This window comes from Lepisosteus platostomus, chromosome 19, assembly GCF_059453375.1.
Source record: "Lepisosteus platostomus isolate fLepPlt1 chromosome 19, fLepPlt1.hap1, whole genome shotgun sequence".
NCBI classification, from domain to species: Eukaryota; Metazoa; Chordata; class Actinopteri; order Semionotiformes; family Lepisosteidae; genus Lepisosteus; species Lepisosteus platostomus.
In genome coordinates, this window is record NC_142629.1 from 15,510,583 (window position 1) to 15,538,423 (window position 27,841).

General features: G+C 40.7%; 1 protein-coding gene across 7 annotated transcripts in view; it reads left to right on the forward strand.

Annotated features, from left to right (window-relative positions):
* Window positions 1–27,841, forward strand: part of lmf1 (lipase maturation factor 1) — a 100,857-nt gene that overhangs the window by 7,857 nt on the left and 65,159 nt on the right. Inside the window, exons 1-2 of one of the 7 annotated variants that reach the window (XM_088613143.1) lie at window positions 20,015–20,332; window positions 22,805–22,877. The exons of 4 other annotated variants lie outside the window; for them this stretch is intronic. The gene's annotated coding sequence lies outside the window, so the exon portion shown is untranslated. Of the gene's footprint in view, window positions 1–20,014; window positions 20,333–22,804; window positions 22,878–26,144; window positions 26,271–27,841 lie in introns of those variants that run through there. 2 more of the 7 variants (XM_088613145.1, XM_088613144.1) reach the window with 2 other exon arrangements.

Here is a 27,841-nt window from a genome sequence, read left to right on the forward strand (position 1 = left end):
AAAACATCAAGTCAGAAAGGAGAATTATTTACAGGAGATTCTGCGTTACAGATGGCGAGACATGTAGCAGTGGATTTGTAATATACAATTCTTGCTCAGCAAATTATGAAAAGCTCAGTTTCGGACTGTCGTTAATTTCAGGAAGTATCATTATTCAAAGGAGGCAAAAAAAACGTAACGTCATTTGACAGCTGTTTTTAGTTGTTGCCAAACCTTGGTATTTTGCAGTGGTCAGTGAGGAAGGAAATGAGTTAGAATGGTGGTAAGTGAAACCAAACGCTGGCTTTCATGACTCCCTCTGTTGTGGTTGGGGTTCTAGAAAGCAGGGTCCTAGGCTTTGTGATTACAACACTGACTCCTAAAGAAGGAAAAAAAAGAAAGTTATGAACTATGAGGGCTTTTTCCTCATTTGGACTTTTGACACAAAGGGCTGCTTTTTTGTTTCACAACAGTAGTGTCGGCTTCCTTGGTAATAGGAGATGTATTGCTTTTCAGCACAGTTTGTACTTTAAATTAAATACAGGACTTTTCATTTCATGAATGGTAAACAAATGTATGGTATTAGACAAAATTATTGGCATGAAATTGATTTGTAACATAGAAATTGTTTATCCAAAGACCAGTTGTCAATGTTCTCTTAACATTAGTCTTGTCAGTTACATCAATGGTTAAGAAGGCACACCTGTGGGATTCCTGTGTGACTCAGCAAGGAAGGGCAATTGTTTGGATTTGCAAGTTAAGTCTGTGTTTTGCTATTAACTAACTGAGACTCCAGTATTGTGGCACAGAGTTATAGGAACTGCAGTTGATCCTTGATGTGATGGAGGTGAAATTGTCAGCGGCAGTCACATAGCTCTTCTTCTACTGCTGTGCACCTTACAGCATGAAAAGTAGCAAGTGGCACTTACTAGCACTGGTTTGAAAGCCCATGACTGAAGCCTATCTATCATCCACTGTGGGTGATTCTAAAATGAGGTGTTTAAAAAGAATGGTTCACTCCAAATTTTAGACGTATATAAAAGAAGACACACCATTAAGTGTCATTCAAACTTGCAGGAAGACAAGTATATAAAACATAATGCTGATCTTCAGTGCTGTCATTCTTATTGTATGCTGTCTTTACAGCATGACATTAAAATAAATCAGTCTCCACTGGAAGAAATAGAATATTTGTGCAACTTGTGTAACTTGCATCTGAAATTGCTCTCTTTGTTGTGCTGTTTGTCAATCCCTAAAACCTGTCTGGCACCCGTTTGGTGAGCTGATAAAGCTGCAATTTACTCAGGCAGGGTGTTGCATGTCCAAGATTACCACTAACCACAGTGAATCTGCAAATCCATAGCTACTGTATTTGTTATTTTTCTACTCAAGGTACCTCTTGAGTACTCCACTGCTGGATTTCAAAAGCCAATCAAATGTTTGAGATTTACTCTACCGTTTTTCTTGGACAGAAATACTGAACAGTTAAGTTTTGACTTCCATGATGTTTCTGTAATTTTTGCCTAAATGAACTGGAAGCTAGCATAAGTAGTGGTTGTGTCTTTTGCTTGCATCATATATTTTATATGGACCACTTTTCCATGTACAGGTTTCCTGTACAGGTTGTTGTGTTGATCTATGGCTTTGTGCTTGTTTACTGATTCTTCCCAAAACAAAGGAGATGAAAGAGGCATTTGGCAGCTTAATAAACTTTAATACACAGCCATTAATGTTTTACAGATCTTTCCACATATTCTGCAAAGAAAATGCAATAACCTAGGCTTTTCATCAAGAGCACAAAATCATTCGGCTCACATCATGTCTTTTCAATCAGTGTTTGATACTGAAGATTGCCTGGTTGTTTTCAGCTGGTTCCTGAGAGAATGAGATGTCATGCTTCAACAAACAGCAGAGACAACAGGAGACTAGTTTTGTGAGGGACAGGACATGACCTGGAAGACTGCGCATGACCCCTCTGACCCACGACTGTCAGATCCACCAATGGAATCGTTTCCACACAGCAGTGGCCACAGCTCACTAAAACTCAGGAAGCAATAAATAGCACATCAGCAGAATGGTTGTAGCTCAGCATCTGCATGCTTGGAGGCTGTTCTGAAATGTGCTGAAAGCTCAGAGAGGAAATGTTGATGCTTTGTCAACCAAAGAACATATGCGCTAGTGGCAGAGTTTTATTCATTGAAGAATGCCCATATGAGAATACAAGCAGAATAGAGACATCATGGTGAGCATGTTATTCAGGTCAACCTTTTCCAGGTGGCTGCAGATGCACAAGACAAGCAGCAAGACATCCCACAGCAGTCTGTCCAAAGGCTGATCAGGTCTATGTGTCAACACTGCCCATTGATGTTATAGAACAGTTTTACTCATTTCAAATTCAGCCCAAAATTGTGAACTTTGTGAAAGTGCTGTGAATAGTTGTGCAGCATACATTTCACCTCCGTAATGTCCCAGTGTGATCTGCATGCAGAGCTAACAAATAGACTTTCATACCTTTATTGCGTACCCATCCAATTTGGACTTGCCAGCTGTTGCAAGGTTCAGTTTTCCACCATCAACTCTTGCACCCACTCAAAGGGGAAGGAGACACACAGATATTCACTGCATTCACCCTTTGATGTGCTTTAAGCACCACAGTGCCATTTAGAAGACTTAGCTCTTATTGGAGGTTCAGATCTTCTTTTAGTGGTGTCACTGCAAGCCAGCAGAAGCCAGGCAAATGGCAGGAGTTGTGCCAGTTGTGGAAAGGACTCTGTGTGACTTACACCTGCACTGGCCCTAGTGATGCTCTGCCAGCTGTGAGCTACCAATTGGGGAAACCTACATGAAGGCAGCTAGTGACCAGTCCTAGACTCGCACTGTTGATATTAACCTCTGCTCTAAGCAAGTGTTTTGACAGACTGGTCAAATTCATGGTTATTGTAACGTTTCAGTTATACAGGTCTTTTCTAAGATATAAGATCAGCCAATTATTTTCATCAGAAGATAATTAAAGAAAATGTAGTTAAGATTTCTTCATATGTTGTTCTGATATGTATTTTTTTTCTTTCTTTTTTCAGGTATTCTTTTGGTAAGTGAACCTTTTTTTCTGAATATTCTTCACCTTTCTCTTATTGGGAAAACAAAATTACTTTAAACCGGTGAATAGAAATCAAGCGTAAAAAGAATTACCTAGAATATTATAGTTAGAAGGGTTCATGGACAACAAGAAGCAAATATCGTAGTGTCACAATGTATCTTTCTGTAGGCTGAAAAATTTAGAGATCCAAATGTCTCAGTTGCTACACCAAGGCATCGGCCTGCTCATCAAGGACTTGGAAGCAATTTATGCTTCAAATACAGACCAAATAAAATTTTGGGTGGTCATGTTGTTGAGTCTACTGCAAACATGAGAGAATCTGTAGAAAAGATTGAAGTAACTCTCCTGCTGTGCAAACATGTTACAAATGCAGCCTTGGTTCCCTGAACATAAGTGATCACTCCATTGAGTAGACTGAGCTTGTATATCTGAGCTGCCAAAGGCATCTGTGAGAAATGACTTAACAATTGAATGCCTTGTATGAGAATATGATAATGCCAATTACCTCAGAATGGCTGCTTTCGATGGTGAGCCGTTCTGGGCAGGGACGGATTTTGGTGTTCATAGGCCCTGGGCACTTTCACTCTGAAATGTGCAAAAAGAGGGGTAAACGCCAATTGAATGACGTCGATCGACATGACTCACTTTAAACTCTTCTCATGCTAAACCATGTGACTGATGGAGCGAGTCGAGTGACCATCACTTCGATACTTCTAGTTTCTAGAAGAGCCGCTAGATAGCGTGTGATTATTGATTTGGAGCATCTAGAGTCAATCACAAGCACGTTGTTTCAGCTCGTTTTTCGTTCATGAGTGGTTCCCTCCTTCGTAGGCCTAACAATTTCGTAAGCCCTAAATACCATGCCTCCAGTGCCTAATGGGAAATCTGGCATTGTTTCTGGGTTAACTAAAGCACCCTTTCAGGGAACCACGGTGACATCCATAGCCAGACAAGCAGGAGGCCTGTTGGAAGGTGTGCTGGTTTTGGTAACTGAAGATTCAAGAGGCTGGAGTCCAGTCACCCAACTGGGGAAGGCCACTCTTCAGGCACATGAGGCAGCCTGCTGGTCTGGGCAGGAGGTGTCAACCCTGGAAGGGATGGTTGGATTGTACCAATCTGGCTGCTCGCTTGGCAATGTAAAAGAAGAGGACAGGTGATTGAAGGGAGGTCATTCAGGGCCTCTTGTTTGTTAGGGAACAAGTAAAGTTTAATTTTCCGTTGAAAGGTAGAAAGAAGACCCGGTGTTACGGCCATTGAGCCTTTTCACCATCTTCAATGTTTGGTTAGTAATGGTGTTAACGATTCAAGAATTCCAGCAGTTTATTTAAAAGATGCCCTGGAGTCTGTGTGGTGAGAGAGTCTAAGAAAAACAGAGACTTGGAGAAGAGAATAGGAATAGGAGTCAAATCACAGATTCCTGTAACCGTGTGCAAGAAAGTTACTGTACTGAGTGTTCCCAAGCTTGTCCACTTGTGTCCATTAATCCTGGTTGTGGTATTGTTAATATTAATAATGTGTCTGAGAGGAGAGTCTGTGCGGCGTGGAGGAGTGGACAACTTCTCAGTGACGTCAACGCAAGCCTGCAGGTGCTCAGGAATCACAGGAGTCTCAAAACTGAGAGAAGCTTGGCTGAAGAATCCCAGCTCTGAGCCTGGGTGATGTCACCAGCCAGCTCTGAGCCTGGGTGATGTCACCAGCCAGCTCTGAGCCTGGGTGATGTCACCAGCCAGCTCTGAGCACGCCTGGCACAAGGCTCATAAAGCTCCTTCTGCACTTCAAGTGTCCGAGTTAGCACTTTTGGCATTTGAACCGCTCATGAGCCCTGAAACTGTTTGTTCTTGACCTGTCCTGGGCTTACTACTTTGGATTAAGAGCCATTGGGCCTGACATATTTGAAAATATCTCCTGCTGTTCATTGTTGGTTTAACAATAAACCAAAGTTTGAAACTGCGCAACAGGAAAATGCATTTTTGAAACTGTTCTCTCAAAAAGCATGTTGAACATGAGGAGGGACACATTACTTTTTTGGGGGGGATGCTGGTGGATTCAAAGAAATTCTATTAGGTTCAGGCTTTTCCTCTTGAGATTGTGGTAGATGTCCCTCCCCCCTGTTAAGCCATGCTAAATCTATTTTCCAGGTTGTCAGGTTGGTGTAGCACTCAGATGTTCATGTGGGCCTGCCATTTGAACTCTGATGTTTCTAATCACAACAACGCCTCCAAACAGCTGGTCTGCATTAAGCTCTCCTTCGGACCTTTCACCCTGGTCCTCTTAAATTCATTCTGTAAAAACAGCTTAATGAGGGGTTTACTAGCCCAATTGGAAGTTTTATTAAAACCTATTAGTGGGCTTTGGGAGAAGGTAGTGACGGTGGAGGTAGGGGGAGCAACAGGGGATGTAGGGAGTTGGGTATTTTGACTAAAGGAAACAATTAGTACAAATGACTTTGAGTTTAGCTGGCCCTGAGCCATGTCATTTAAAAATAAAGTATTTCCAGATTCTATTGTGTTTTCACCCTGACACATAGTTGTCCTGTTAGTAAGTATTTTTGCCTGCCTGAGCTCAGCAAGGCTATTGTTCTGCTGTGGTAGAAATGTAAAGAAAGAGGGGTGCCCATGTGCCATGGCTGGTAGCTTGTAGATTTAAAGAGCGTGCTCGATCTCTGTTCCCGAAGGGTCAGGGAGAATAGACAAGAATGAAGACAGACATTAATTACAGGCAGTTTGCAAACCTGCCAAAGGATCAGCTTTGCAGATTGCCCCTGGAAAAGAAAGGCTGCAGGCATTTCAGTTGTCAGTGGACGAGATGGATTGGTTTGAACACAAATGGAGCATCATACCTGCCAGGTTTCTCAGTCAGAGATCGGGAAGAAGAAGTTGGATCCACCTGCAAAGTCTGAAATATCTGTGTCCGTGTCCTGCAACAGGTGTACAAACCTTTTGGGTCATGTTGTGTCTTTGACTTGTTTTTCATTGTGACACGATTCTGTGTAAAGTAATGAAATGGAGAAATAGAATTTCTTGCTTTGCCTTGTGCTTTAGTTATAAAGAAAGCACCACAGGCCTGAATGGGAGTGTACAGTCTTCCTTTCAGCGGGACGTTCCTGTGCTGTAATCCTGCAGATACGCTCTGTGGTTTTTGTCTGTGTGGCCCTTCGGAAGCGTGCCTTCAAACAGCTGCTTGTTGTGTAGCAAATGTATATGTCACATGTCCTCACTCAAGGGTCCTCCTCTGCACTGATTCTCACATCCTTTCTTCGAACTCTGCCCTCACAAAAAATCCCCTTCCTACCGAGGGAAAGCTTGCTAGCCTTATCGATGTTAACTAAAAATAACTTTAATTGCCATATACCGAGATATCTTTTTTTTTTCAGCTGATTTTATATCAAATAAAGCTCTGGGACTCAATGTTCAAGATGAAACTGGTCCCAATATGTTCACAAGAAGAAGTCAAAGACAAGTTCTGTTCTGGATCGGATATTGTATTGCAGACAACCAGGCTTGTAGCTGCCAAAACATATCTTTAGCAAAGAAACTCAGTGAACAGTCCGGGGGTGCTAGATCAGTGGCCTTTAATATCCCTTTTATAGGTTCTGGTGAAGTAGAAGAGAGATATTAGGATATAGGCACTGTAGGTATGTATTGTAAGTGAAGGATCAAAGGCAAAGTGCTTTGTAAATTTAAAACAGTTAGTTAATGGAGATGTTTCATGTAACAGTGCTAGACAGTTCAATGATTTCTTCATCTAGGTAAAGTAAGACTTATCCAAACTATTGTTTAGATGCATTTTTGTAGGTAATGTGCTGGAAAGGAAGCTGCCTGTTTTAGATACTAGTAGGAGAAAAGGTAAACTAGGCCATTTAATGTATTTCAGTGTGAACCCAATTGATCAGAGAAGCCTGTTAATTTTAGTGGTAAGTGCAGTTAGAAATTAGACATTTGATAAATGATGGACCTGCCACATACGCCCCAAAAATGTTGTTCAGCTTCAAACTGAAACCATGACTCGAGGATGCAAGTAGAGTTAAGTAGAAATCTGTTCAGTATGAATATTAGGAGGCACTTTAGATGTAGAGATGAATCATAGAGAATTGCAGAGACTTTTCAACAAATGGTTCAATAGCCTGTTGAATCATCATTGTAATGACAATTGAGGGAATTAAAGTGTTTCTTATGGTCTAATTTTAAAGGATTGTAGTGGGAAGCTTAGCAAAGAGGAACCACAGTTAAAAGTAAGTATTAATGCTAGCAATGTTAATGAATAATGTGCTAAGGTTATGTTGCTGGTGAGATTTCTGTAGTTATTGGTGTTCCAGAAACTTAGCAAAACTGTGAATTATAGGTGAATGATAGAGGAAGCAATGTAAACTACTAAGAAAAAAATAAAATGACACCAAAGGAAGATGTAGCAACCTATTAAAAATGTGTAATTTATAAATAATTAATTTAAATTAAGTAAATTCAGACAGGCCAACACATTGTAAATGCAGGAACTGCATGAACTGAATTTCATACAGTTACAGAAATCTGTGTGTTCTCATTAGGAATAACGGGGGGACAGTGCTGCTTTTGGTAATGTATTTGTATGAACATGATGTTTCCTATAATCTCACAGGAAGTTTCTTTTTTATCAGTTTAGTATTACACTCTCAAGAGGAAGCACAGTTGAAGGAGCTCATATTGCCCTAGGAATCTTCAAGACCACTCGTGAACTTTCAAATGTCAAGTACAGTCGCAACAGAGTCTTGGCATCTGGGCTGAGATGCGAGTTAAGCTCTTGTTTGTGGTGTACAGCACATCCCTCAGCTGGAGATGAAGTAGACCCTAGGCAGAGCTCAGTTCTTTGAAGCCTGCGGTATGGGTTGCGGGTGTACTGTGCTCCCCATTGACAGGTCGTTCACAGCGGTCGTAATTCATGTCACTGATTTCCTTGCAAAGGAAGGATGGCCCGGCACTCTTTTGAGTTAGCTTCTTGGAGAACCGCTCTGCATTCACTGGAGATGAGGTGTCTTTGCACAGTGGTGCGATCACTAGTGGTGTTGTGTTGAACGTCCCTCTAAGCATCACTGCCTCAGTATGCCTCTCTATTTCGTCTGGGGTCTAAAAAAAGACAAGCCCTACGTTTGGACAAAAAACAAGTCAGACTAATATTGGTTGTAGGAACATGTAATGTTACATGCAGCTGGCCGTGGCTGATTCTGAGCAAGTCCTATCGGTTAGGGCTCTGGTGAGGGCTCCACAGAGTCCAGACTGGCAGCTTTGCTGGGATTTAAGATAAGATCACTTTATTGGCCATATACAATTTCTTGTATTAGGAATTTATTTTCGCATACCCCAACTTGCTCTCCATGAGACACACAGGCAAACAGACAGGGAGAAAAGCTTGGGGTCAGAGCGCAGGGTCAGCCATTTATACGGCGCCCCTGGAGCAACTGGGGTGAAGGGCCTTGCTCAGGGGCCCAACGGAGTAGGATTCCTCTGCCGGCCAGGGGATACGAACCGGCAACCATTCAGCCACAGGAGCAGATCTTTAGCCACAGAGCCACCTCACTCCCCCAATATCGGTATAAATCAAAGCCCTCCTACTTTGAGTAGAAAATGAATTGAATTTATTTTTTCATTTTAAAATATGAACAGAGTGTTTTAGAAGTGACATTGACCTGGGGTTGCTGAAACATGCATAACAGCAGAAATTCACTAGTCAGCGACGTGAGTTGTTGAACAAAGACCATCAAATGAAATTTAAAATGTAGCCATTTGAAAATGTCTTCTGAGCACGATTTAATACACAGCAGACGATACTGTACATGTGGATGAATAACTTCATCTTTCAATTACTCTCACAGTTTTATTTGCTGGTTACCCATCCCGCACAGGAGACAAATGCACGTCAAATGTAGTTAAATGATTCGACATTTTCAGCCTTAAAAGACAGAGCCACCGCACTGTTTTGTGGGATTACCTCAAACGCCAGCTGCGCCGCAGCGCTCCTGCCTCCCTCCGCCCACACGGACGCCGCGCCCCAAGCCGAGGCCAGAGAGATGTGGCAGGTTCTCTCTCCGCAGAAGTGCCGTTCAGGCTCATGCCTTCTGGCCGGGTGGTGTACAGGCCGCGAGAGAGTGTGAAAACGCAAAGCCGCATTCGCATTTCATTTATTCTTGGAGGGGATGCCCCTTTTGTAATAAAAAAACAACAAAACACAACAGAGAACAATGCATCTGAGATCCTCGGTTGATTTTGGAATGTCAGACAAAACAAACCCGAAAAGATGCGTTAACCAGAACTGAAAGGATAATGTGACCTTTGAGGTATTTCTGATTCTTTAAAAGCCATTAAAGGGGTCTGGAGGGATTTAGGGTGGTTTTGCAAATCGCGAAATGATTGCGTTTGGATCATTTCTGCTCCCCTAACTGATATTGCATGACACACTAAATCTCTCAATGATTGAAATAAAGGTGAAACTGTTTATTAGATGATGCAGGCAGATAATGTTACCTGTTAGCTGGAATGGAGTTTTGATTGTTTGTTTTTTTTACTCTGTCAAATGGGTATTTATCTAAAACGGCAATTTCCTTCGAGAAATTGGAACATAAGAAAAGTCGCAGATGAGAGGAGGCCATTCAGTCCCTATAACCCAGTGGGTAGTTGGTCGGATGAGGATTTCACCGAGCTGTTTCTCCAAAGAAGGCCTAGTAAACGCTTCAGTACATGCATAGATTGTTCCATCCTTCCTCAGCCCTTTGTGTAAAGAAGCGAGCCCTGTTCTCAGATTCAAATTCATTTTTATAACGTTTCCACTTATGTCCTCTGGTTTGGGTTTCACTGTAGACCACTGGGTGGTCGGTGGCTTTGGGGATTGTGAATTCTTGGACCAGTTTCCTCCATAGTCTTCTTGGTTCGAGACTGAAAAGGGCTCACTTCTTTCATCCATCCAGAGTAGAACATTTCTTTAAACCTGGGAACATATCTGGTTATTCTGTGTATTTATTCCAGAGCAGCAGTACCTTTTTTGTAATGTAGAGCCCCAAATGCAGTATTCTAAATGAGGTCTTACTTGTGTATTGTTCAATTTTAACATTACAATAATGTGTGTGTATGGGTGGGGAATGTGTTTCTCCGTACACTTTTATCAAGACGACAATATGCATCAGGTGTTGCTTTTGCACAATTTTTAATGTCAAGTAATCACGTAAGTAACTCGGAGGGCTGCATGAGTTAGCCTGTTTCGCACATTTTGTGTGGACTGCAATGCTCTTCATGCCAGATGAGCAGATCTTGAAGATGAAATTAATTAATTCTAGAGAGATTAAAGCAATCCATGTCAATAACTGAGAAAGTTCTCTCAAAACATGAAATTTAATAAAGGCCTTTAACTTTTTATGACGTGCAACATTTTCTCTAAAACTAAGTAATTGCATAAACTAATAGGAGCAGTACCAAAACCTAAAAATAGAATGCATTGCAGGAATAGTGTTAAATGTTGAACACCATCAGTTTCTTTATTGGTTAAGGACACTTTGAGCTGTTGACAAGGATTGTACCATAAACATAACAACAAAGTTAACAGGTCCAAATCTTTTTTTTGTATTCTCTTAGCTGTAATTCCTGATCACATGATTTTTACATTTAACAGTTTTTCTCCCATTTAAATCTTTTAAACAGCTGAGTGGAAGTCAAAGTTTTCCTTCCAGGCTGACCTCAGTAGTGACAAAGGAATGATTTTGCAACAGAAATTTTAAAATCGGCCTCTTTGAAGAACGGTGTTTGTCTTCTATTAAACTATTATTATATGCTGTAAATAGTTGTGTTATGATATTAATATGTACTATAGATAGTTTGTGAAAGTTTAATGAAAATTGTGTTCAGCATAAAGATATATGTGGCTTCTAAATCCCAGTATCCTTTTTCACTTTAAGGTCTGTGAATATCATAATGAATTCCACAATTACAACACACACACAGAAGATGTATATTGCATCTTATATGCCAAAGTAGTTTACGAATTAGTGTGAAATTGCACACCGATTGACGATTAATTTAATTAGTGAGGCAATCGTCACTTCTCCATCTGAGCTACTGTGTAGTAGGGCTATTGCTGTGCGTCACCTTGGTGGGGGCTGGATGAAGTGGGAACCCTCCTACGTGTAAAGCACTTTGCTCTCCATCCCGAAGGATCCCAAAGGATCCTTTGCACACGAGAGGACCCACTTCCCCCACCATCCACGCCATCCACCCACCTGGGTGACGGGCGGCAGCCACCCTGCGCCAACAGCCCCACCACTCGAGGGAGAAAAATCAGGGCCAGCGGGTCAGGGTGAGAAACCAGAAATCACTTTGCCATTTGAATTGGATGGTTCTTAAGGGAGACCTTGACGTGTGAAGAAGGCTCCATGGCCGGAACGTTGCGTCTCTTTTTCTTTTCAGCATGGAATAAACCTTTTACCCGTCTCCTTGATTTATGGCTTCACCCAGGGGATCGCATCTCACCATATGGGGGGCATTGATTCGCAAATTCTGGTCCAGAAGAGAGAGTGCCACTATCAGGTCCACCCAAACCTCTTGCACAAGCAGCGCAGAGTTGAGAGATTTGCTATTCCATCACTGATCAAGCCCGGTCTTGCTTAGCTTCTGGGATCAGATTATATAAGGCTACAAGAGGGTAAAAATGCTGTCAATAGGATGGGTAAGTTACCTACAGGATATTATTCTTCATGTACTAGGCTGCAGTGACCTTTCTTACTTTCTCTCCAAAGTGAGGCCCTATATTTAAATGTCATGTTAACACTGAACATTCTTTGTAGGTTTTGCTGACAACACATCTTCTAGAAGTTCTGAGAAAAGAGTGGCTTGAGAATGGTGAGAATGCTGCAGATTTTAGTAATACGTCTTGTAAAATTCAGTAATATTAAGAGTTGGAATCTATTTTAGAAAGGCCTTTTAATTGGGTGTCAGATGTTATTATGGCTCTGATTCTTTTTATCCAAGTGACTTGCACTTGTGCCCATTTTAGACAGCTGAATATAATCATCTTCATGGATGATGACTCCCAGAAAAAGATGGGGACTGAAGAAGACTGTTTTTTTGTAGGAACATGAACCTGTGCAAATGCGTATGCAAATTTCTAAAGCTATTCTGTAGTGCGTTATCTTTTCAGTGTTTTAGACTACCACTGTCAGTCTTTTAAATTGTGTGCCGTGTTAAAGGGGAATTCCCTCCCGGAGACCCTTTGAGATGAAGTGCAAAGCCCATATTTGCATGACGTGGCTTTCTTGGAAGGACTGTTCCAAAAATGTCAAATTGCTAAATTAAATTTGTACCTACTGTGCCAAAGCAAAAACACCAAAGAAATCACTTCCAAATGTGAAAGCTTTAAAACAATATAAAAGCAAGATGACTGATGACTGTTGTGCTTGCTTATTTATGGTGACAACCACAAATAATTTAGGAAACCAATTTTGAAATTAATTTCATAAGGTTTTTTAACCTAATCAGAGATTTTGGCTAAAACTATGTCAAGGGAATATTTATCATTTATCCCATTACCAGGCTTATACCAGAGAAAAAAGTGACCTTATACGTTTACCACCACATGTATTTAACAGCTTTTCTTCCTTAAGTGAAATATTGAAGTTGCAAAGTGTCACATGAATATTTTAATATGCTGTCATGAGAATTTACATATTTTTACATTTTTATGGAAAGTAGCTGTTTACAGATTGTTCAAGACATTTCTATTGCAGGAATCTCTGTTTAATCTGTTAAAAAAATTAAATTGATAGCAAAAGTGTGAACCAAATAGAAATGGTGTTTCACTACAGATGACAAGTGTTAAGTAAGTGAGAGCGCTTTTAAGTCTGAGAACAGTGCTTGCTTCTCTGCACTAAGGCTTGTGGGAGTATGGAACAAGCTACCCAGCCACGTTGTTGAACATGAAATCTTGGCTTCTTTCACGAAATCGCTGGATGAGATCTTTGGATCTGTTAACTACGAATTGCCAGATGTCCTTTTCCCGTTTGTAATCTTTCTTCTGTTCTTAGTAAAACCTTTTAATGATGAGTGCTGGAAAAAAAATTATGCCTTTAGACTGCACTTCATTCTTTATGGAATGTGTAAGAATTTACATGCTTTATCCGTCCTGAGAACAAAGGAATGCAATATGATTCCCAGGAAAGCTTTGACAAGCAAGAAGCAATTTGTATTCGTACAGCAGCGCCTCTGTAATGTAATACTGCAATAACATCTCCTGTTTGAAGGAATAATAGTGATGGATCCCATGGGAGTAGGGTGAAAATTGGGTGCCTTGAAGCACATATAGTGATGACAAGGGTTGATCAGAGTGTCCAGGCATCATGTCCTGACCAAGCGAACTGAAGATTTACCCCAGTACTATTGTAGCCATCGTTGTAGATAAGATAAGATGAGAGATAAGATCACTTTATTAGCCATATACAATTTCTGCATTAGGAATTTGTCTCTTTTCACATTCCCCAGCTTGCTCTCCATGAGACACGCTGACGGAGAGAAGCTTGGGGTCAGAGCGCAGGGTCAGCTATTGCACAGCGCCAATTGAGCAGCTGGGATTAAGAGTAGGATTCCTCTGCCAGCTGCGGGATTTGAACCGGCAACCTTCCAGCCACAGGCTCAGATCCTTAGCCAGAGAGCCACTGCCCCGCCCCCAGATCAATGTGGACTTCCGGAAGAAAGATCGAAGATCGTCTCTTGTTAGAAAAAGCCATGATATGTGTGGTTCAAAAAGTTGAAATCGTCTTTTGTTGGTATCACCGCTTTCTAGGGCTAACCCAATTTCAGGGGAACCCTGCGCTGGGTGGGCCGAGGTGATGTCAGAGGTGCTCAGTTCTGAAAGACTAGGCATGGGACACCTGAGTAAATTAAGGCAATGGAGGACATCTGTGAGAAGGGGGATGGGTGCTTGTCATAGACCTAGGGTGCAGCGGTAGGAGGCACTTCCAGGGAAGGGTCATGTCAGTGGGCGTCTGGGGTATGGAGGTCACTTCCTGTTTCCTTCAGAGAACCTCTGTAAGGGTTTCTGAAACATAATAAAAAGAACTTGTCCCGGGGCTCAAACACTTTGGTTGCCCTCAGTTCAGAAACGTAGTTTTTGAAGTCTGTTTTGTTTTTATTTTCATTTTCAGCTCAAAGGTATGGGATTTCATTCAAATGTAAATGTTTGTGAGCAATGCGCAAAAAAGTATGGTTAATTCATCGGGGACTCATGCAATAAAATAAGTGATATTAGCCATAAATGTAAGAAGGTTACAAATGCAAGGGCATTTGGCCTGTGTTGAAATTTGATGACTCTTGAGTCATTGCTTATTACTTTTCGGCGATGTGCAAAGTTTCATTTTGTGCTTTGGTAGTCCATGGTGACATCTATATCTCTATGTTCCCTGTTTAACATCATGTAGAGGTTAAATCCAAATGGGAAAACTTAAATGAAAGGGTAAAAAGCTTTTAAACTGTGGAGTATTCTTTTAGGTGTGTGCAGGAGAGAGCGAGAGAACAGACAAATATCAGCAGTGTATTCCCTGTTAGTCATGTGTAATGCCATCTTATCACAGTTAAATGATAGAATTAAGAACTGAGTAGTTAAGACTTAAATGTTTCGCAGCCACACCTAGAAATGTGCTGGGATTCCTGGATGAAGACCATTTATTGATGACTCAGTAGTGTAGTGGGCAGTGTTGCTGCCTCACAGCCGTTTGGTCCCAGGTATGATTCCAGCCATGGGTGCCTTCTGTGTGTAGTTTGTGTGTTCTCATTGTAGTCATGTGGTATTTAGCCAGGTGCTACAGTGTCTTCCTACAGTCCTAACACATGCCGTCTAAATGATTGGCATTAAATGAAATTGTTCCTCTCTTCAGTGTGTACACCCTGTGACGGATTGGCGTCCCATCCAAGGTGTTTCCTGCTTTCTGCGTTCTGTCTGGCAGGTTAGGTTGCAGGAGTAGCTCACCACAGCAATGTATTGGACCAATCTTCTGAGGGCAATACCATTTACACATTATAATAGATATGTGTTTAATAAATTATGCGCCCCTAAAGGCTAATTTAACAATAGCATGACATAGCATAACATACTGTAGCGTAACGATTCTGTACTTTGTTTGCAATATAACACACAAATAAACTGAATGTAAATAAAGCGTATCTTCAAGCTAGTCAGCTGCCAGGTAATGCTTTTCTGAAAACTAGATGTCAGTCATTCAGTATATAGCATCACAATGCATGTGGATATTAAAATAATAAAATGTGGTATTATAGAACAAGTGGGGGGTTATACTGGTGTTTATTGTTAACCCAAAACCCTACTAGGAAAGCAGAATGTCAACCAGGAAAAGTCCCATTTACAATTCTGTTACTTCTGGTGGTGAAGAAGTTTAAAGCAGGTGTTTTGCTCTCAGAAGATTGATAACTTTTGGGATTCCTGCAGTCAGGCAGCTGTGGTCCGATTGTCAGTGTGGAGTCTGTGGAAGTCTTGATCCTCCTGCAGGTCAGGGAATCTGCCTGGGGTCTCAGTTCCTTCATTCTCATCCTTTGCTGCTGTGAGGACAGTATCAGCTAACAATTGTTCTTAAAGCCCCTCTTGGCTCATATTTTCAATGCTTAGAAATAAAATTCTGAGCCTTGTACGTTAAGTAGTTTAACACTAAGGTAGCAAGACACAGCCTGTTTAGCTTTTATTATAAAAATATTATTGGGGCATTATTATATTTTATAAATTGTATAATAATTGTGGCATTATTATATTAGCTACAACTTCTTCAGTAAGCACAGTGTTCATATTGCAAGGGCATGAAAAGTACATTAGTGCTTAAGCTGTTTTCATGCAAATACAGACTCATTGCATGACACTTTAATCAGGCTTTTTTAAGCTACATCCTCACATTTAAGCCATCAAGAGGCGCTGCATGCGTCGCACTCTGCACTTTACTTTGAATAAACCTGCTGTGCCAGTAAGAGACGTTCAGATGAATATTGAAAATGTTCCTTCATCCGTGCAGTTTGTACAGGAATCTGGAGCTTGTCGCACTTGAAGTGGATGATGGAATGCAATTTTGCCTGACTTTTTTTTTCCCCCAAAATTATTTCCCTCCCATGCAGCGTCTAATAATAACGGGACGCAGGCGAGCAGCTGTGGAAGGGCTCAGTTAGGGTGTTGGCGGGATGCACCATGTCTTCCAAGACCACCCCACACATGTTGCACAGGGCTGAGGTTTAGACTGAGGTGACCTTGCAGGTCAGTCGATCCTGGTGGTTTGTTTGTCCTTTAGGAAGCGGCGATGAGCCAAACCTGGTGAGGGTGAGCATTTGTCAGAATGTTGGAAGAACAGCTGCTGCACACTGTAGGAAAAACAGTAAGACGCCATCCCAGTAATTTGGAAACGCGACTTCCTCTTACCCTGAACGAAAGTCCACGACAAGATTTCTTGCCAATACTATACCCCCAGCATTTTAAGTGCCTTTTTTTAAAGACTGGAGACAATAATCTGAGCAGGTGCCCTCTGATTATATAGGTACTTTACATGTAGACATGTCCAGCACTGAGAGGTACCGGGGCTAGCATTCTGATTTTGTACTTTAGTTTTTGTTTGGAACGACTCTCTTCGACAAGCAGCTGTTCATTCAGCAATGTTAAACTTTAAGATTAACGGGGTAATTTGGGTTCATCTGTGATCTCCTTTTTAATTGATTCATTCATTCATTTGGATGATTTTAATGCCCTTTGTGTTAGCATAGCACGAATGACCTGTACTACGTGGTCCCATTGTATATCTGCTGTAGTACCTCACTCTTCCAGCATGTCTGCCCTGTCAGAAGCTGTTGGAGTTTTGTTGGATTGACTTCAAGAAAAAAGGCACACTTTCCTACTTTACTGAAATGTAACCTTATTTTTTAAGTGTTTTTGCATTCTTTATATTTTTTACTACCATCATTGCAGTGCCTGATTTAATGCCACATAAATGGCATTAAGCCGCCCTGCTGTTACCAGAGTGTCTTTTAATGACAACCCAAGAGAGGAATAAGGCCAGTTTAAATATCTTCAGTAAATCTGTCAAAGGCTTACGCTTTAAATCCTTGTGAAGTTATTCATATTTTGTTCTAAATGCTGTTGCTACCTTTTGATTGTTTTTAATTTTTGTCGGAATAACTCTTTTTTCCAAACCACCCTTATTACTGAAAATGTTGCTTTTTATGTGTCTCAAACATGTCCAGTTGTTTTGTCCATCGAAGATTCCTGTATTATTCTTACTAAGATTTATTTTCAATTTTACCATGATGGTGAAGGTTATATGTATATGGCCTGTGGCCTCTTAGAAAACATATAAACAATAAGGCACACTACCTTAGCTCATAGAAATATTCCAGAATTATATATGACTGTTAATGACTCCAGAACCACAACTCGATAACTGTATAGAGATCCACAAGCTATTTTTTATTTCTGAGTTGGAAATGTAGTGGAAGTGCATTTTACGATACGATACAATTTGTTAATCCCCAAGGGAGAATTAAAGTTGCCAGCACAGCTCGTAGACATGCAGTAAATGATCAAGAACAAGCTGCACTGATATGACATTACTCCAAAAACGGACATATAGCATAGTACGTTGACATAACTGATCAACAAATGCATTGCACTACTTTTAAAACAGCAGAAAAAAACAGGCCCAAGAGAAACTCTTTTCCTAATCCTGTTGAGAACTGCCATGCATCTTGCGATGCCGCAGCAGAGCGGTCTGCTTGTTAAACGCTTGCTTGGTTTGTTAACCATGTAGGAATGTGCAGTATTTACAGTATAACTGATCTCCATTGCATGTGCTTGCTTTTAAAGAAAAGGTTTCCCCCATGTTTAAAGCAGTTGGTGTTTTTGTCAGATAATCTTTGTGCCTGGGGTACGGTTTTCCCCAAGGCTCCGTCTGGATTGTCTCATACTGAATTGCATTGCTTTGCAGCCCACAGTTGGAGAAGGGGCGCAGGAAAAATCTTCCCATTTCCAAATCTCTCAGAGTTGTACATAAAACATCCAGTGAAGTCCACAGGTCAGCTAACATTCATCCACAAATGAGAAAACTGGTGTGAAATGTCAGGGATTTAGTTATCGGTGGGGTCAGGGAGTACAGTCTTTCTCAAAGCATGAAAGCTTCTGTCAGGTGCACCATTGCTTTCGGTCACCACCATAGGAAGGCCAAGCCAATGCAAACCGGATTTTTAATTAAAAACAGGGAGCTGGTGGCGTTTCGTCTTTGTGGCCGGCTCTGTTTTCCACTGCCGGCGTTTTTTAATTTATGGGCCCAGTGAAGTGTTATGCTGCTGTTAATCTGAGTGCTCTTTTTAGCTGGTCACAGAGTTATGCTGGGAGTTTCTTTTGCGGCTTTCCTGGTCTCATGATGGAGATGGTGGCTTATTAGCATAAGACAGAGCAGCTACTAAATTGGAGGTCCTACCACAGTGCGATGCCAAAGGAAAATTAATAGGAAACAAATGTCAGATGTTTCTATGCATAAAAGTGCTCATTGGCAGAGTTTACTTTTTTGAATACATGTATATTTTTAAGGCACAGATATGTTGTATAATGCTGGTTTTGGGGTGCTGTGTGTCCAGGTATTGGATCGTATTAAAGGAAAATTTAATAGCCTACTGCAGCTGTGCTTGGTTACTGACTGTGGCACATCACTGAGAGTAATGTAAACCATCTAGACTAGGGTTGGTTCCCAGTTCTGTCCCATATAACTTTCATAAAGAAAGTGTAAAAACATTTTAATGAAATATGCTTTGTCAAAGTGCTGATTTCCAAATTTTTCACTTTATCCTGTTTGATATTCAATAAGTCTTTTGTTTGTAACTCTGTGTGGTCGTTGTGTCTCTGCATTAACAAGTCATTCCTGGCATTAATAATAAATCTCCAACATACTCAATTAATTCATGCATATGAATGCATATTTAGTCATATTGATCGCTGGTGTTTCCTGTTCTGGACAGAGGTGTTTGCTTTATGTGCACAAGCACACACATCACTGATCACTAAGCTCTTGCCCTCTAGCAAAAAATAGCAAGGTCAGCAATACGCATCGTCATTACAGTAAAGAATGGTATTAGTTATCCATCCATCCAACCATATTATAACTCCTTTTTTCAGTTCAGGGTGGCGGAGAAACCTATTCCAGTAGGTGCAAGGCGGGAAACACTTTGGACTGGACACCAGTCCATCACAGGGCAGACACCCTTTGACACCTAGTGTCAGTTTCCCCAGAAGTCAATTAACCTACAAGTATGTCTTTCCACTATAGGAGAAAACTGGATCACCCGGAGGAAACCCATGCAAATGCAGGGAGAACATACAAACTCCACATAGACCGCACCCCTGGAATTATAACCCCATATATGGCCCCAGAGTCATGAGGCAGCAGTGCTAACCACTAGACCACTGTGCTGTTGACTGTTGATGTCCGTGCTGTACAGCTACTGATGTGTTCATGAGCTAATCCGTCCACCCATGAGTCAAAAAACATTTAATCCCAGCCGGGGTTGCGGATCTCCACAGCCTCTCCCAGAAGCACAGCACATCCTGGGTGAAGACACATACACTCACATATACAGTCAATTCAGACATAGTTTAGAGACACCGGTAAACGTAACCCGCAAGTCTTTCCCACAGAAATGTGCAGAGACCATGCTGACTCCGTGTAGAAAGTGCCCAAGTGTAACAAGCACCAGAAGAGAATCTTTTAAAGAATTATTTAATTTCCAAATTGCGAGCAAAAAAGGTATGCAGGTGGCACAACTCGTGCCACCTACCCATACCTCGCAATTCTTGCTCAGCCTTTGTATACACAAACATTTTCTGCTTGAGCAAAAAAATAAAAAAAAATAACATGGACTAAAACTGATCCGTTATTTCCTGCTTTGAAAGTATGCCGGGTTGCAGTTTTTGCTCTGTGGTCAGAAAGGCGGCCTCGACTGTCCTGCTGCTCTGCGAGGGCATTCCTTGAGGCTTCACGTTTATAGGAGCGTTTGCTACTGTAAATCATAGCGGGCGATGGTGAAAGACATGTGGTGCAAGTGAGCCCATTCAAAGCCAGCACGAGCTGTTGGCGCCCTTTTTTTTTTCTCTCTCTCTCTCTCTCGAGGTTGTATTTATCCACCATGTCGCCTTGGGAGGATTACAAAGACCTGCTTTGTCAGGGAATGCAGCTGCTGAAATCTGACTAGATCCAGCTGAGGAGGAGAGAAGCAGGTGGGTCAACAACAAGACTGTTCCATTCCCAGAAATATCAGACTGCACTGCTGGCCCAGAGGAATAGCCCACTTGCAGAATTTTTTTTTTTCAAAATGAATAGAAGTGTCTTTTGTGTTGGGGGGACACCAGACTGGGATCACAAACAACTGCATTTGTGTATCATTTTAACTTTGCTTTATGTGCCAGCCACAGCAGACTTCCACTGCACACTTCCTTGGAGCGAAAATAAATAATTAAAACAAAGGTGCATTTTATACCAGTCAAGCGTTTTCATAAATCTGAAGCCATTGTTGAAGCAGCTCAAAGGGCTAGCACATGGATACAGTACCACATTCATTCCACAATTGACTGTTTTACGGCTAACCAGGACTCTCTGAAAATGCATGAATTGAGACCTAGATTATTTCTCTTTTAGAACATAGCAGTGGTTATAAATGAGAGGACATCCAGCCTGTGTGGGATTTTCACATTCCTAAAATTGCGAACACTTTGTAAGCCCTAAATTGAAAAAGAATTCTGCATCTTAGTCTGTTTTTTTACTTCGTACCTTTGAGTAAAGTACAGATCAGGGTTGGTCAATTGACCCTTAAATGCTTAATAAGATAAGATCACTTTATTAGTCATATACAATTTCTTGTATTAGGAATTTCTTTTCACATACCCCAGCTTGCTCTCCATGAGACACAGACAGGGAGAGAAGCTTGGGGTCAGAGCGCAGGGTCAGCCATTTATACGGTGCCCCTGGAGCAATTGGGGTTAAGGGTCTTGCTCAGGGGCCCAACGGAGTAGGATTCCTCTGCCGGCTGCGGGATACGAGCTGGTAACCTTCCAGCCACAGGCGCAGATCCTTAGCCACAGGCCCACCGCTCCGCCCTAATTAACCTAGGAGCTGCAGATCACACTGAGACATTATCTGGAGAAAAGACTTGCAATGGCCTGGAAACCGTGTGCCAAAGTTGACAACCCCCAGAAAGATGTTCCAAACAGGTGATGGAGGCATAGATGTTGGTGGTTAGGTTTTGAGTTTTTCTTCTGTGTGGAGTTTGCATGTTCTCCCCATTTAACCTCTGATTTTCTCTATCCTGTCTAGTTTCCTCCTTCCTTTCAGAGATCTGCTGGTATGTTGACTGGTAAATTGCTGATTCTATGGGGATCAGAACTGGGAAGTAATCTATATTGATCAATCCTATTGCACTGCTACAAAAACAAGCCCAGCACAGCTGAGATAAGGTTCATATGAGGAAGTAGTGTATATGTATATTAATATTACCTTAAACACAAACCTCCTTTAAAAAAGGAAGCTGCGAACTGTAGAGGAGCAAGAATGGGTTAAGTAGTAGGTTGTTTTGAGAAGGGAGGTCCTGTGAACATGGTGAAACAGATGCTGTCTGCTTGTTTGTTGCCATCTGCAGTTCTGCATCGATAATAGAGATGTTAGTAAGCTGACCCTTATCTGATTTTATGAAAAAAGAAAACAAAAGCACAGCTAACAAGCACAGTTGTTGTAGTGGATCGTGAATAATATGTGTCACTTTAGATTCAAACGTCAGTATGAGCTACAGATTGCATGGATATCAAAATAACTATTTAAATATTTCAACTTAGCAGCCAATGAAACACAAAGGCTCAGAATTGGAAATGCTCTTTTGGAAAGTCTTTGCAACAGTATAAAAAGCATTTTGGTATCTGTTGAATTCAATATTATTTTTGTGGACTATCGGTTTTTCTTCAAAGTCCAATTTGATAGAGATTCAACTTGCATTTGAAAGTTTGGCTGTATCAGAAACTTATTGTATGCATAGTAGTATTGTAGATCTTAGTCATGCAATCGTTCGGAATACTTCTGTAATAGATTTCAAATTTATTTTAACAAGAAATCTTTAAAAAGGCGAGGTTGAGATTTTTGTTCTTTGTTTGGCTGTTGGTTTTTATTTGTTTCTGTTTTGGTGGTGTTTTTATGTTTCTCAGTTTTTGTTCAAATTTTCCAATAGTCTTAAAATCCTTTAAGGTCACACAAGGAATGGCTACAAGGGGAAAATTGACCCATTTTGATTATTTTGTTAGAGTACTTTCAGTAAGACACTATGCGATCTTGTGCCTAGCTAATTCATGTTGAAGCATCCTGCTATATTCATGATTCGTATTCCTAAACAACTTCACATTATAAAGCTAACAAGCCTTGTGAAACTACATACATTAGTTGCAGATTTAAGGGATTAGAGAAATCACTTGAAATAGTTTATTTTTCATATAGTGTAAACTAAGTAGGACACTTATACAACCTCTACCTAAGATGCTGAATTTGAATTGGTCTTTTTTTGATTCTACAGTATATTTTGCTAACATCCTCCTTTTAGCTAGACAAAATGCTCATTTATCCCAAGTTTGGATTTGTGAAACAGTAGGTTTTTTGTTCAGTTGCATAGGTATTATTAACAGGATTATTCTCCTGTTTCTGTCCTTCATAAGGGGTTTGACTGAATTCTAAAAAAACGGAGGCTGTGACCCCAGATACAGCAGAGGGACGGAGACACAAGCCTCGGTATTATTTTGTAGTACCCTCATGTATGTCTGATCCGTAACTGATGAATAGTTGGTTTCACTTGCTCTGGTAATTTCTGCAACTGCTGGTAGTATCAATATGTAGTTTTCAGGTTGGTTAATATGTCTCCCAGGATTTTTAGTTGCTGGCACAAAGGAAAACTTTTTAGCATTCAACAAAGCACTAAATTACTCAGAACCTCTGTTTTCTACTTTTTTTAGTGACCATCTTTTGAAAAGCAACAGAAATTTACTGCAAACCAACTAAGGCTGTATTCCGTTTTAAACCGCAACATTTTCTCAAAGCCTTAGAAAGCTGATTGCACCTGTTCTTCCCATTATTTTCATTATTTTGAATATATGGCTAGATAAAGTTGATATAGAGGAAGGTATTATACTGAAATAGTATCTCGTACCAAAAGTGTTTGAGTTCTGACAGCAGTATGTGAGTTTTCATGCAAGAAGCCCATGCAAAGAAAGAGGAAGCCTGCAGGATAGTCTCTGTATAAAGAGCTACAGGTGCTTATCTGATGTGCCCTTGGTGTGTCCAGTGCAACCCATCCAGGATGTCAGCTTTCACGTGGGCTCGACTATACTGTCTGTTCAAAGTCTGCTAAAGAAACGTGTTTCTAATGCGCCGCATACACCTGCAGCTGACCAACTGACAGAGGAACGTGACTTGTCAAACGTACACATTTCAGAATGTGAACAAAGAAAAAAGCAAATTGAAACCATCATAGAGTGTCAATTATTCATGGGTGGCGATGCGGGACACCGTAGTGTTTGGAATCCTGGCATTATTTGTTTGAAAGAATTTTAAAGAAAACTTTTAGAGATCATTTATTAATCATGACATGAGACTTGCATAAAGCTGGGAGTTGTATCATTTCTATTTAGAGGGGCCCGTAACAAATTTGCCACTTTGGGGTGTTCTATTTTATTAATTATTTCTAGCTATTTGATTAATATTCAAAAGTTCCAGTCAACATCTGCTAATATTCACAGCAAAGAATGTCCCGATGGAGAGAATGTCCTTCAAGTTCAAAGACCCTATAAATATGAATGTGCTCTGGATTGCTATTTCCAGTGTATATATCCTTAAATGCAAAAAACTGAGCTTTGTACTTTTTCCTGATTGTTTTATACATCTAATCATTTTGTTATAATTTATATAGCAGAATTTGACTTCTTCTCTCAACATGAAAACTGTAAAAAGGCATAAGCAAGTTTGGCCTTTTTGCTCATTGGCTGCTGTTTTTGTTGCTTAGTTTTTGTACATCTTGAAATTTTCAAAACTTGTTAAGTAGAATACTGAAAAGAATATTGGTTTGTGAAAAAAGTACAGTTTTGTAGTAACAGTGAAGTTCAGGGCTGATTGTTGGGCCATTGTGTAGGAAAGAGAAGATGCGATAAGATGCGTCGTATTTTACCTTTGAGATCGAAATCTGTTGTTTCTAGAGCACACCCCACGGTGATTCCCTTCAGCTTCTCCCGAGTGCTGGAATTTGAGAATTGAATTGCGTGTACTGTGCACGTATACTATACTGTTTTATATCCTGGAGATATTAAAGAATAAATGAGTCAAATGTGAATTTTCTAGTCATTTTAGGTTAAAAAAGGTGTTTTTTCACCCACCTCCATAGACCTAAAAACCATCTCAATTTGTATTTCAGTCTGCATTTTATGCAGCAATTCAGAAAATGAAAGGCTCAATGCTTTCGACCGCAGAAAGGGAGTGTGATTTCCATATGAAAAGCTCAACAACAGAGGCGTTCTTGTGTAGGTGACACTGGTTATCAGCGCTATCTAATGATATGCATAACTATCACATTGCTGCAGGTTCACGGAGTTCTTGCCAAAGGCTAGCTTTAAAAACAAGAAGGCAGCTGGGGACTTTTAGCCCAAAAGTTTAGGTTTTTCTCAATTTGGAATTTAGCTTTTTCAAAATGTGTTTGCAAAGGGCAGTTTATTATTCTCTCCACAAGAATTATGTAAAAGGCTTATCCACGGAAACGAAGCTTTGCCAAAAGTGTTGTAGAGCTGTCAGTGTCTCCACTCCACAAAATTCCAGTCTTCCTACATGTTTCGAAGGGTGGAGAGACAGGGAAAATCCACAGGAGTCGTGCCAGTGGTTGTGGAGGAAATATATCACATTATTCAAATTCAAAAGAACTGCTGAACATGCCATCTCAGCTGCGTTGGGCTAATAGAGAAGGCCTGTGTTTAAATTAGCTCCCTGATGTTTGGCCAGCTATCACCCAAGTTTTATAAATCGCCCTTAATCAGACCTTTGTAATCCATCAGCACGTTTTCAGATATTGATGAACGATGCCCACTCCATTCGGGTCCACCAGGACCAATACGCATATTAACCCGTCTTTCATGTGGGAGTAAAATGGTAGCAGGGGCGGAGTGGTTTTTTCTTCATCTTTGATTTTAGAAATATTCGGTCTCTCGCTCTCTGGTTTATTGCTTTTGACCAGCCCCTAACTTCTGTATTTGCTCATGCGCCAGTGGTCCCTACTACTTTTCTTTAATACAACAGCTTCTTCCCAGCTGGCTGGTTTAAAATTTGGAACTGGGGGGGATGCAAAACGTGCTACTTCTGTTACCATCTAATCTTTGTTTGAGCTATTTGTAACTTTCCTCCTCCTGCAGTGGTGAACTCCTTGCTTACCTGTTTCTCGGTCTACGTCAATGGAAGTAACACAGCAGGATTTTGCAATTAACCTGTCACAGGCTGTATTTGATGTTTGGTTTTATGTAAGAAAAATAACTTACCAGTGTTTCCTAGTCTGTGGTTTAAATGACTTACGCTTGCACAGCAGCATAGCCTGCCACGGCTGTTTAACTGTAGGAAGCTTGTGTTCTGGTTAAAGGGAAACTGTAAAGCTATTTTTATATTTCAGGGTTAGAAAGAATTGGAATTTATTGAGAGCATTTCAAATCGCAATGAAAGTAAAATGTACACGGTAACATGTAAAACCTCCGATTTACATCAGAAAATAGACATTTCCAGGTATGCCGAGTGCCGCATTCTGCGATTCAGAACAAGGCAACAACACTTTCGAGTGAAACAGCCCTGTGACACTGTAAACAAGCAGGCTTGTGAATACATTTCTTTTAATCCAAGAGAAATATTGGTCTCGTCTTCCAGTCAAATAATACTTACTTGTTAACTGTGCATGCAGATCGCGTTGGAACATTTCTGCGGTGAAATTTCTGTCGCACAACCTGTGCTTTTTTGCTCGTATATCGCATTACATTGGTCATTACGGTGACTCGTAAGCAGGAAGGGCCAGTTTCTATCGCAATTTCTGCAAACTCTCGCTCTCACCTGAGGCAGGACCAGCGATTTGTGACAACATTAGCGGCCGTGCAGTGCATCTTCAAAGTAAATGGTTTTGTGCTTGATTTGGAATTTCTAAAATTTTGCAATACCTTCGCTGCATTTATTTTGTTAGCAAGATGTAATATCAGGTCTGAGAAATTGGGGCTGCAGTTCCCCTAGAAGTGCAGCATCTTTGATGCTTTTTCGTAAAGTAACTTGTGCTGATACATGGAAATAAAGTGTCAAGTTTGTACATTGCCATAGGGTCCGGTCTTTATAGCTCACCAGCTGTCATTTGATGCAGCTCCTGATGCTCTTTTAAGAGTGAAGGGAGTCTTCAAACCTTCCCCTCTCACCAGATTAGGATTGGGATTATTTTCAGATATCCGAAACACGCTGTGTGGGGGCGAAGAGTGTTGCGCATTTTTACATTTCTCCGCTGGAATAATGTGAAATTGAGCTTGTTGGAACCCAGCCAGTTCCAGAGCCTGCTATACTGCAGTTTTATTTTTCCATTGCCGTGAAATGACCAAACGGTTTGTTAAGGCTCTCTTTTTTTTTTTGAAGCGTTTGTAAGTGCTGAAACAGTAAGAGGAAGTTTGGCAGCACGCTCCTGCATGAAATAACTGTCAGGCCAGTGCGCTCCATTTCCTCACTTGTGCTTTTGCTCAAAAACATATGCGCCGATAAGGATTGTGTCAGCTAGAGTAGTTTGCATTGACAAATTTTCTAGCCTATGGTACGTTTTTAAAAGATAAGCCTTGGTGAAAACAGCGTGGATTTGATTATTCAAAACACCTCTGCTCTCCCTTTTTCCTGTAACTTCTCCTTTCCTGCAGTAATAATCAACCAGGATATTTTGAATGCAAAGTCAAATGCAAAAGCTGTTATTTGCATTTTTTTTCTTTGTGCTAGCCCATTGCTACTAATGTGCTTGTGAATTTGATGTGATGTCATAAAACTTTGTTACTTTATAGTCTCAGATTGGAAAAAAAAATCTGTTTCCTGAGACCAATGTCAAATTAGACGTGTGTTTGTATGCAGAGGTGTCTCCTGTGAAAAAAGCAGCCTTAACAAAAGACCAAGCACAACACTGAGTAGACCCAAACACCATAGCTTCTGGTGAGGTAACACTCTGTTAAATGCATGTCCTGAAGCTCTAACACATCACGAGTTAGATTAGAGAAATGAGCTTTTCCTCGCCATTTGGAGGGGTGAGGGACTCCTTTAAGATCACAAGTCTCTGAGCATTTCAGTGTTTGGAAGAAAGCCTACGATGGGAAAAATGAAATACAATTTGTTTTTGTTGCATATGCAATACTTATACTTCGCAATTTAATGATAACACCTAATTGACGTATAGTAATTTAAAAGAGAAGAATGTGGTTCACTGCACTTTTTAATATAGTGCCAGATTTAAACAGAATATTAAACAATTAAACCACATTTATGTACAGGGTAAAATGTATATATTAGACGTCAAACTAAATGATTATTATAAGAACGAGGAGTGTAGAATCATACTTTTACATGTATATTGCCTTCGGCATTTTTAAACGCATGTATTAATCGTAGACATCGCTCTTAAATGATGAGGAGGTCATCCTGCAGTCAGGTAAAGTTTAATTGCCTAT